Raw genomic sequence first — 10,557 nt, forward strand, 5'->3', positions numbered from 1 at the left:
AGGTTAGGGAAAGCGGGTGGGAAGATAAAAGGGGACAGAAGTAAACATTGTGGGCTGCCCCTTCTTCCTCTGATCTGCTCCTGAAACAACTCAGTCTGCCCTCCAGGGGTGTTGCAGCAGGAGCCATGGGCCCCCTCCAGGCTGGCGTGCTCTTGAGGGAACGTGCCAAGTTCTCCAGAGGAGTGCAGGGCTTGGCCCTGCGCCCAGTCAGCTGAGCACAGCTGCAGCGGCGCCTACCTCACTGCTGCAGCCCAGGCGGTCTGGTATCTGGACCACTTTACACTCAGGTACAGCTGGCCCCTTGGTGCATCCCTGATCCCCAGACCTTCCCCAGTGGGATCTCAAAATCCCCAATGTGTAAAATGGTGGCAACTGTCCCCGGGAGGCTAAGCACTGTGATCTGCCCAGGTTTTCTGCAGTAGACTAGAAGAGAGAAGCCGCTCTCCCTCTGATGCTCTCCAGCTGGACCTCCCATCATTCCGCCTAACTTGAGTGCAGGTTAACCGTCAGGCAGGCCAGGGGGCCTTGGGTAAGAAAGCAGCATCTGTTTGGGAACCTCTCCCCCAGCCTCCTGGCCTTTTCACCTGTTGTTGGGAGATGCTGCTACTATCTCCTTCCAATCACCCACCGTGTTACCCTTTGGCCACTCCTCATTCTCAAGTAATTATGTACTGTCGATTCCTTTGGGCAAAATACGTGAGATTGAGTGACCTTTACTTCAGAAACAACAGAAATCTATTGCTCACTGTTGTGGAGGCTGCAAGTCCAAGAACAAGGCACCAACAGATTTGGTGTCTGGTGAGGACCTGTTTCTTCTAGACGATGTCTTCTTGCTGTGCCCTCACATGGCAGAAGGGGTGAATAAGCTTCCTCAGACCTCTTTTTTTTTTTTTTTTTTTTTTGAGTTTTTGGCCGGGGCTGGGTTTGAACCCACCACCTCCAGCATACAGGGCCAGTGCCCTACTCCTTTGAGCCACAGGAACCGCCCCCCACAGACCTGTTATAAAAGGGTACTAATCCCATTCATGCAGGTGCAGCCATCATGATCTAATCACTCCCAAGGTCCCACCTCTCAACATATGAATTGGGGGGTGGGGCACCTACAGGTCATAAAATGTACCAACGTGGAACTACCCAATAAGTGAGACTTTAGCTTCCAATCCACTGATGGAAGCATTGTTAGAGGGTTGGGAGGCACCTGTAACATCAGTTGAGAAATAGTGGGAACCTTGGTGGCTTAGCTCAGCCTGCCAGATACACAAATGGGAATGTGGGCAACACGAAGACAGCTGGCACTAACACGTAGAAAATTTTCACTCAAACCCAGCAAAATGGAGTTCAAATCATTTAGCTAAAAAAAAGGGTGCAACTCTCAGGTTGACAGTTCAGCATAATAAAGCATGAGTAAAAAATATAGGGTTTTGGTGATGGTGATCATAACCTGTATTTTTATTTTCTACCTTATGGGAAAAAAGGGTGTCCAAACTCTTGCTTAAGTCCAAGAGTTTGAGGTTGCTGTGAGCTATGATGCCACAGTACTCTACCCAGGGCAACGAAGTGAGACTCTGTCTCAAAAAAAAAAAAAAAAAAAAAAAAAAGCATGGTGGCCAGTCTGAGGTTTCACACTCATTCTATTTTCTTGTATTCCCTGGCCAGCAGGGGATGTCTGGCCACTAGAAGCTGAGAGCTTTCCTGCCTTTTGTTTGTACCTGTGTGCAGGTGAGCAGAAGCAGGAACCAAGCCTCTTTCCATCAACCAGCAGCCACCCCACCCTTCTTCTCCACTGCCTTCCCTCTCCCCAACTTCTACCACCTCTAGCATAGTAGCCATAATTAATCACAGGTGGGGCCGAAGCCACAGCACTGTTCCCTGGCTCCAGGCCAGGATCTCAGGATGTGCGTCAGAAAACCCCTGTGAGTGAAATTCCAAAGCAGCGTGAGTCACCAGGAGCTGAGAAGGACAGGCCAGGACCTAAGTCAGAATAAAAGCCTGAGGCAAACCAAAGCACAGCCCCAAGGGCCAGGAGCTGAGTCAGGAACAAGAATGTTCACCTGTCCAGAGACAGAGACAGGGCCTCCTGTCCAGCTGGCTTATCTCTGGGCTCTCCATAGCCCTGGAGGAGGAGGGAACTGGCCTGGAGGCTAGCCTTCTGGTCACACCCCTGGGTACAATGACCCCTTCCCTCACCTGGCCCCATAGGCTGGGCTTTGGATCCCAGTCCTTAAAATCCTTGCACTGTTTCCTTCCACTGATCTGGCCCACGAAGCTGCTTCAGAACAGAATATGGTGACAGGAGAGCTGGGCCCCAGAGGAGAGGCAGCAGGTAAGTCCACCATCCCTGGGCCCTTGCTCTGGGCCCATGGAAGAGGATGCTCTGCCTGTCTCTACCAGGTCACTCTCAGCAGTCCGTACAATTTGCAGTTCTCAGAATTAGCTCTCTTCGGAAGGAGGGACTATGTGGAGGCAGGATGATGGGTAGGGGTGTTAAGGAATCAGATGTCTTACCCATCAAGGCCCAGTAGCAACCTGCAGCAGCCGCCCTGGGGTAGGAGGTGGAGGGCTTCCACTTGCCACGGAGTGTCAAGAGAGAGTGGAACCCAAGGCAGGCCTGGGTTTCATTCTCTCCTTGTGAGCCTAAGAGCAGCTCAGGGGATCAAGCCCCACCCACTGTCCAGCCCATTGAATCCTTATCCATCAAAGGGGCCACTGGCCAGGACTGAGCACAGCAACAGCCTGTGTGCTGGGCCCTCTGGCCATCTCCAGTCTGTAGGGCCCCTGACAGCACCTGACTTCTACCAAGGATGCTCTGCTCTCCTGCGTCTGTTATCCTACAGCAGCCTCTCTTAGCACTCACGCAGCCTAGGTGGTCCCTTCATAGCTCCTCCCCACTCCTGGTCCTCCTTGAGCCTTCAGGCAGTATGATCTGTTTATCAAAAGAGAAACTCAGTGTGCAACTACGGTTTATGGTTCAGTTTAAAGAAAGAAAATAAGAGAGAGAGAAATTGAGGCCTCAGGAGGTGGCTCAGGCCTGTAATCCTAGCACTCTGGGAGGCCAAGGCAGGAAGATCCCTTAAGCTTAGGAGTTCAGGAGTTCAAAACCAGCCTGTGCGGGCGCCACCTGTGGCTCAGTAAGTAGGGCGCTGGCCCCATATACAGAGGGTAGTAGGTTCAAACCCGGCCCCAGCCAAACTGCAACAACAACAAAAATAGCCAGGCGTTGTGGCGGGCACCTGTAGTCCCAGCTACTCAGGAGGCTGAGGCAAGAGAATCAGCTAAGCCCAAGAGCTGGAGGTTACTGTGAGCCGTGACGCCACAGCACTCTACCGAGGGTGACAAAGTGAGACTTTGTCTCAAACAAACAAACAAAAAAACACCAGCCTATGCAAGAGCTAAGAGTGAGACCCAACTCTACAAAAAGTCGAAAAATTAGCCAAGTATGATGATGTCTGCCTGTAGTCCCAACTACTCAGAAGGCTGGGCCAGGATGAGCTCAGGAGCTCGAGGTTGCAGTGAGCTATGATGATACCATTGCATTCTAGCCCAGCAGCAGAAAGAGCAAGACAATGTCCCCCATTACAAAAAAAAAAAAAAAAGAAAGAAATTGAGCAACATCCCTAATCTGAATTCTTTCCCTGGATACCCAACGTCTGTTTCTTTATTTATACCTGGCCAGAAACTTTCAGACTTGCTGTAGGAATTCCTCCCAACCATCCCCCAGGCTCCTGTCACTTCCTTGCAAAGGAGATGAATGAGGGCCCCTTGGCTTTAGGAAGGGATGAGGGGCTGAAGCTGAGAGATGGGCTGCCCTGGGCATCTGCAAAGGTGGAGAAGAACATAGGTGCTGCAGAAGCCATGGCCAGGCTGAGCCCACAGGTAGGCTGTGGCTGAGAACATTAGAGGATCTAGCACATCTCGTTTAGTTAACCTTTGCCTGAGGCTCTAAGTTAAACAATTTTACATCTTCTGCCTCCTCCCCCACCTTATAGAAATGCATACATACATTCCTTTTATTGAGTTAAAAGCCTTGTGCCTTGAAGTAGGAAAACACATCCACATTCTTAACTCCCTATGGGGCAAGGATTGCCACCATCCCCACCCCAGGTGGCTGTGATCTGGCTGGACTCTGAGGCCAGCCTCAGCTGGGCCATTCCTGCTTCTCAGCTTTCTGTGTCCCTGAGGCTGTGGAGTTCCTCTGGACCCTCCCTGATGGCGGAAAGCAGCAGTGGTAAGATAACATAAAGTCCGGATTCCAACAAACCTGCCCAGATCCATGGCCACACGAGGAAATTGACAGCCAGAATGCTGGGTCTGACACAGCCACAAATTAGCTGTGTGACTGCACAAGACTCTGTTTTCTCATCTATGAGGGAAAGAGGGTTATTTTGACATGAATTAAGAACTCATGTGGTGGCGGCGCCTGTGGCTCAGTGAGTAGGGCGCCAGCCCCATATGCCGAGGGTAGCGGGTTCAAACCCAGCCCCAGCCAAACTGCAACCAAAAAATAGCCGGGCGTTGTGGCGGGCGCCTGTAGTCCCAGCTGCTCGGGAGGCTGAGGCAAGAGAATCGCGTAAGCCCAAGAGTTAAGAGGTTGCTGTGAGCCGTGTGACACCACGGCACTCTACCCGAGGGCGGTACAGTGAGACTCTGTCTCTACAAAAAAAAAAAAAAAAAGAACTCATGTGGGCCAGGTTTGGTGGCTCCAGTCGGTAATCCCAGCATTTTGAGAGGCTGACCTGCCTGAGCAACATAGTGACATCCCCATCTCTAAAAAAAAACATTAAAAAATTAGCCGAGCTTGGGTACCTGTAGTCCCAAGCTGAGGCAGGAAGACAGTTTGAGCCTAGGAATTCCAGGCTGTGGTCAGCAATGATTGCACCACAGCACTCTAGCATGGGCGACAGAGTAAGACCCTGTCTCTAAAAACAAAAACATAAACAAAATAAAACTCAAGCCAGGGCCTGGTCGGAATCCTCACCCCACCCACCTGCTTTTTGACCCTGGCAGAGTTCCTCCTCTCACAAGATTGTTTTGAAATGTAAATGAACACAATCCCAGGCAAGTAATAAACGCCCAATAAAGTATTGTTATTATCAAATGTAAGCTCTTTGAAGACATGGGCAGCACCGCCCTCATTTTATAGTCCACACGGCTCTAGTCCAGTGTCTGGCACTATAGGAACTTAATAAGCATTTGATGGATGAAAGGAAGAATAAACAAGGAAGGAAGGAAGGATCCAACAAATCCCATTTTTTCCAAGAGAAAAGTGAGAGCCAGGCTAAGCAAGGTGACTTGAGATGCCTGGGTAGGTCAGGTGCCATCAGCCTGGCAGGCTGTTAGTGCTCTGTGACACCTCTGCTCCCAATATTGCCACCTTGGGTAAGGACAACCGGGCTGCACACTGGGCTCTGATACCTGCCAGGTCCCAGCTTCGGGTCTCAGCTCTGCCTCTGTAGGGTGCTGGCTGCTGTATAGAGGTTTCCCTATGGGCATGTGGAGATGGCAGTGCAAGAATCCCTCTTCAGAGGCCCTCAGCTTCCATTATGGTCCAGGCTCCCGGGGGCTTTCTGCTGGTGCTCCCCAGGAGGAGGAGGAAGAGGACAGATTGGGAGGAAGGTTATGAGACCCTCATGAAGCTTTGTAGAGCGTATAGTGAGCCCCAGGCCATCACACAAAGTTGAGGCATGTGTATGATGGCCTTTTGATCACCCTGAACTGTGTGTCCAGGGGACAGGGCACAGCAGCCTGTGGCCCTGGCCACTCTGCCCAGGCACCTGCACCAGTGGCCACCTGGGGATCATGCCTTACCTGTTCCATGGAGAGCTTTCCACTCAGCCCTGGCTCCTTTCCCCTCTGGTCCCTCTGTTATGCCCCACTGTCATTTGTCTGGCCTATCTGCCTTCTCCCCTTCTCACTTCATGCCTTGTAGAGGCTGGGGGTGTTGCCAAAGCAAACTGGAGTTCCCCTACCTGGTAAATTCCTGCTCTGCCCGCAGTGGGGGTATTGTTAAGTTGGGAATGGTCACGCCCTGCAAGGCAATGCTTTGGCTGTGACCAACCACAATGGACTCTCAGCGTTCTCTGTCCAGCCCTTCCCCTCTCCTTAGCTTGAAAACCTTCACCTTGGGAAGGGTAGGCTTCTCTGGGTTGGTGGGTGACCACAGCGATGGCTGCTAACTCCCACTAGCAGGAGCCTGAGAGATGGCTGGCCATCTCTCAGGCTGGCCATCAGAAAAGGCCTGGGACAAGGCAGCCAGCCAGTTGGTCCCTCATCACTGTCACCACCGTGGGGAACTCTGGCCAGTGTTCCCTTCCCCCATCCACCAAGGACCGCTTGGGGTTGAACACTATCCATCAGGGTCCCTTGTACCCACACTGTTCCCCAGCCAGCTCATCTTGTAAGCCATCTGAACCAAGGTCATGTGTACTATTTTTATAGAAATTTCTGCTTAGGGTGGCGACTGTGGCTCAAAGGAGTAAGGCGCCAGCTCCATTTGCTGGAGGTGGTGGGTTCAAACTCAGCCCCGGCCAAAAACTGCAAAAAAAAAAAAAAAAAAAAAATTTCTGCTTAGGAAGTAGGGAAAGGGTAGAGTGGACAAAGGAGAAGGAGAGGAAGGGAGGAGAGACGAGTGGGGGCCCGTCAAGGTGGGTGGAGTGGGACTCCACTGGATCCCAGACCTGGTGGAGAAAGTGGAGCTCTGGAGAGCTGCGGGGGGTCTTCTGACCATAAGAAGTTGGGGCCAGGGCGGCGCCTGTGGCTCAGTGAGTAGGGCGCCGGCCCCATATGCCGAGGGTGGCGGGTTCAAACCCAGCCCCGGCCAAATTGCAACAAAAAAATAGCCGGGCGTTGTGGCAGGTGCCTGTAGTCCCAGCTGCTCGGGAGGCTGAGGCAAGAGAATCATGTAAGCCCAAGAGTTAGAGGTTGCTGTGAGCTGTGTGATGCGACGGCACTCTACCTGAGGGCGGTATGTGAGACTCTGTCTCTACAAAAAAAAAAAAAAAAAGAAGAAGTTGGGGCCAAGCTGGTCTGAGCACAGAGGTGTTTGCAACTAATAGACCACAACCAGTTACAGATTTCTTTGTTCTTCCACACCACTGCTTCACTCTAGACTGGCCTTTAAAAACTAAATAAAAAAAATTAAAAAATAGGCTCAGCACCTGTGGCTCAAGCGGCTAAGGCGCCAGCCACATACACCTGAGCTGGCGGGTTCGAATCCAACCCGGGGCCCGCCAAACAACAATGATGGCTGCAACCAAAAAACAGCTAGGTGTTGTGGCAGGCACTTGTGGTCTCAGCCACTTGGGAGGCGGAGGCAGGACAATCTCCTGAGCCCAGGAGTTGGAGGTTGCTGTGAGCTGTGATACCACAGCACTCTACCCAGGGCGACAGCTTGAGGCTCTGTCTCAAAAAATAAAGAATTAAAAAATAAGTGAAAGAAGTCAGGGCTAGGGACCGGTCACTCATTTTTTTTACTGACAACCCAATGGGGAGGTGAACCCAATTCCTGACTCTGCTCTGAGGCTTTTATGTCATTCCCTTACTTGCATTGTTTGAGGTCCCAGTACTAAGCAGGCCCCCAGGGCTGGGCAAAGGGTATAGGGGATGGCTCTGGGGAGTCCACCATGGTGCTCTCCAAGGGGAACTCAGGACATAGGTGAGGATCAGATCTCTTCCTAACTAGCCTTCTGACAATCCTTGAATCATCTGGGTGAGAAGCAGATACATCAAACTTTTGTCTGATTACTGACATCCAACAGTGCCCCAAGGGGATCTAAGTTCAGCTTAACTTAACCTTGGCAAGAACACTGAGTCTTCCCAGTGTTTACTGCACAAACCCTGTCCTTTTGGTAGGGCAGCCTGATTGAAACTGGCCTCACTGCAATGTGATCATTTTTCAAGATGCCCAGCTCCAGGCCATGCATTCCTTGATCTAGAAGCAATAAACTAGAACCCACTCATAGTGGACCACTTCTGAAAGTCAACAGACAACTTCCCCATCCCTGACATTGACTGTGCTCCCTGTGAACGGCAGCAGAACCATTTACTGGTAGAGAACAGTGGATCGGAGGAGAAGAGACTGGGGGTCTTGGACACATACCTGCCCTGCCCCTCTAAACACAGCAGCCACGTGGAAACCTGTGGGGAACAGTTGGGGCTTTTTATAATCTATTTGTTAACAGTTCAGGCTATTTTTTTTTCCATGCTGCAAGTGATGCCAATGCCTCATGGAAAAGTTGTGGAAAAAAACAAGTCTATTTTGGGGTGATCAGCCTCCTCAAAGCTTCTCACTCCTGCTTGGCAGGACTCAAGGAACAGGGCCTGCCCTCTCTCAGGAGGTCTGCAGCTGGGTCCAGCAGATGGATTCTTGGGCCTGGAAGCACTAGCTGTGGTTTGCATTTTTGTGCCCTTTTGTCTTGTCCCTCTCTGTCTATAAAACAGGACAGGAGTGACACCATCTAGCTTCTTTTCGCTGCAGGCCAGACTGATGGTGGCTTTGGGACACTGTCCTGAGAAATCAGCAACCCTGGAGACTCGGGGTGGGTCGGCAGCCATGGCTAATTGTTGTGCATTCTCCTTGCATGCTGTGTCTCATGGCCTTAGTGGTTGTACTTGCAGCTCTTTAAAGACACAACCAAAAAGAGCCCAGATTTCTTTGATGAACAAAGAGCTGCTTCAGAGATGCAGTAAATGTTTTGTGAAGGCCCTGGCCAGCCATGGCTTCATGAGAGGCAGGGCCAAGATAGGCAGGATTGGAAACATGGGCAAAGGAATCTGTGTGCCCAGACCTCTGCTGTGGAGACTGACCGTGGCCTGACCAGGCCAGGCTGGGAGTGGATTCTTCAGGTCACTGGAGGAGCTGTGCCAGCTGCACAGTGTGGGCCTAGGATGGCTAAAAGGGCTGGCTGTCCTTGAAGATCCTGAGAAAAACTCTCACTCATGTTCCCTGTCTCCCCTGACCTTTTCTTCATTTTCTTAGGATACCCACCCAGCACTAGGGCCAAGGTAGGCAAGGGATTTTCCAACTCTTGTGGATTAAACTGTCAAACTCATCCCCTTGCCCTCTGGGCTGTCTGCTTTCCACACATGGCCCATATGGCAGAGGGACAAACAAAAGTTGGGTCCTCCTTTTCTCAGGGTTACAGGGCACAGGTCTGTGAGGGAGAGATGGCAGAAGTGGAAGGAGTCAGAGGGAGCTCAGCCCTGGAAGGGACGATGAGGTCACCTAGCCATCCTCTGTCTTTAGGCAAGTAATAACGTTTTCCCCATGGGAGACCAGAGAGATTAAGTTCTTTGCCCAAAGTCACACTTTGGTTTCTCTTTACTCTTTGGAGCTTCCTCTTCTCTCAACTGTCCCCTGCCTTGTGGCCACCTTGCCCTTGGGGGGTGGCCATAGAAATGCCCCGCCATTCTCCCTTTGACAACACAGTCCCAACTGCTTCTAGAGCAGTGATTCTCAACCTTCCTAATGCTGCGGTCCTTTAATACAGTTCCTATGGGTTGCGACCCACAGGTTGAGAACTGCTGTTCTAGAGCTTTCTAGTAATTAATTCTTCCTTGATCACTTCCAATATCTCCTGAAATTCTAGAATTTTCTTTGACTACAGTGCTCCAGAAATTGTGGCTGACAGCTGGGTGCCAGGAGCTCAGTGGTTAGAGTACCAGCCCCGTGACAGGGCCGGCGGGTTTGAACCTGACCTGGGTCTGCTTAACAAAAAAGAAAACAAAACAAAACAACTTGTGACTGACCATTTAAGGAAGCCGAAGGTGGGAGGTGATTGCAAAATTAGATTCTGCGTGTGTGTGTGGTTTTTTAACCACGTATCTAATCCTCGCTCTGTCTCTAAAAAAATACCTCCTCCTTCCTTTCTCTGCCATGGTGACCATCAGCTGATACATTGCTGAGTCCCAATTTGGGTCAGGAGTTGCTCTGATGAAGAGGACAACCAATAAAATCCCACCTTTCCATGCTAGGCACCCACATAGCATTGGAATGAGGCTTGGAGGGCACCTGCCCTGGTCTTTGTCCGTGACCAAGTGATGGCCAGAGAGGAGAGAAAATTGTCTAATGTCACACAGCTTCATGAGGACAGAACCCAGGCCTCCTGATGGATGAATGATTGCTCTTTTCCAAATGGCTAAACCAGGTGAAAATACCTACAGGACAGGATGGATCAAGACCCCAGTTTCTGCCTCTCATGTAGCCTCTTGAGTTCCCAGGGATGGCCTCTGTCTTGACCACAGCTTGGGGTTTCAGCCCACTAGGCCTGGACAGCAGGGCCACTCCCTTGTCTTGAGTAGGGCCCTCCATTTGGGCTGATCGACTTTTGGGTAAACAGCGTGTTCATTCCCCTTCTCCTTGTCTTGCTCTCTTCACTCCCATCCATCTGAACCAGGAGCCTAGAGGGATACAGAGCATTGGAAACCTAAAGAAAAGGCCAGTGCAGCCTGTGGACTATCCCTCTGGACAGCATCTGAGTAGCCACTGCGTGGTGGCATCTCTCTCTCCAACATCCCCCAAATACTCATTCATCCATCAAGCATTTATTATCTGTTGAGTGC

Source organism: Nycticebus coucang, chromosome 24 (genome assembly GCF_027406575.1).
Source record: "Nycticebus coucang isolate mNycCou1 chromosome 24, mNycCou1.pri, whole genome shotgun sequence".
Classification (NCBI taxonomy): Eukaryota; Metazoa; Chordata; class Mammalia; order Primates; family Lorisidae; genus Nycticebus; species Nycticebus coucang.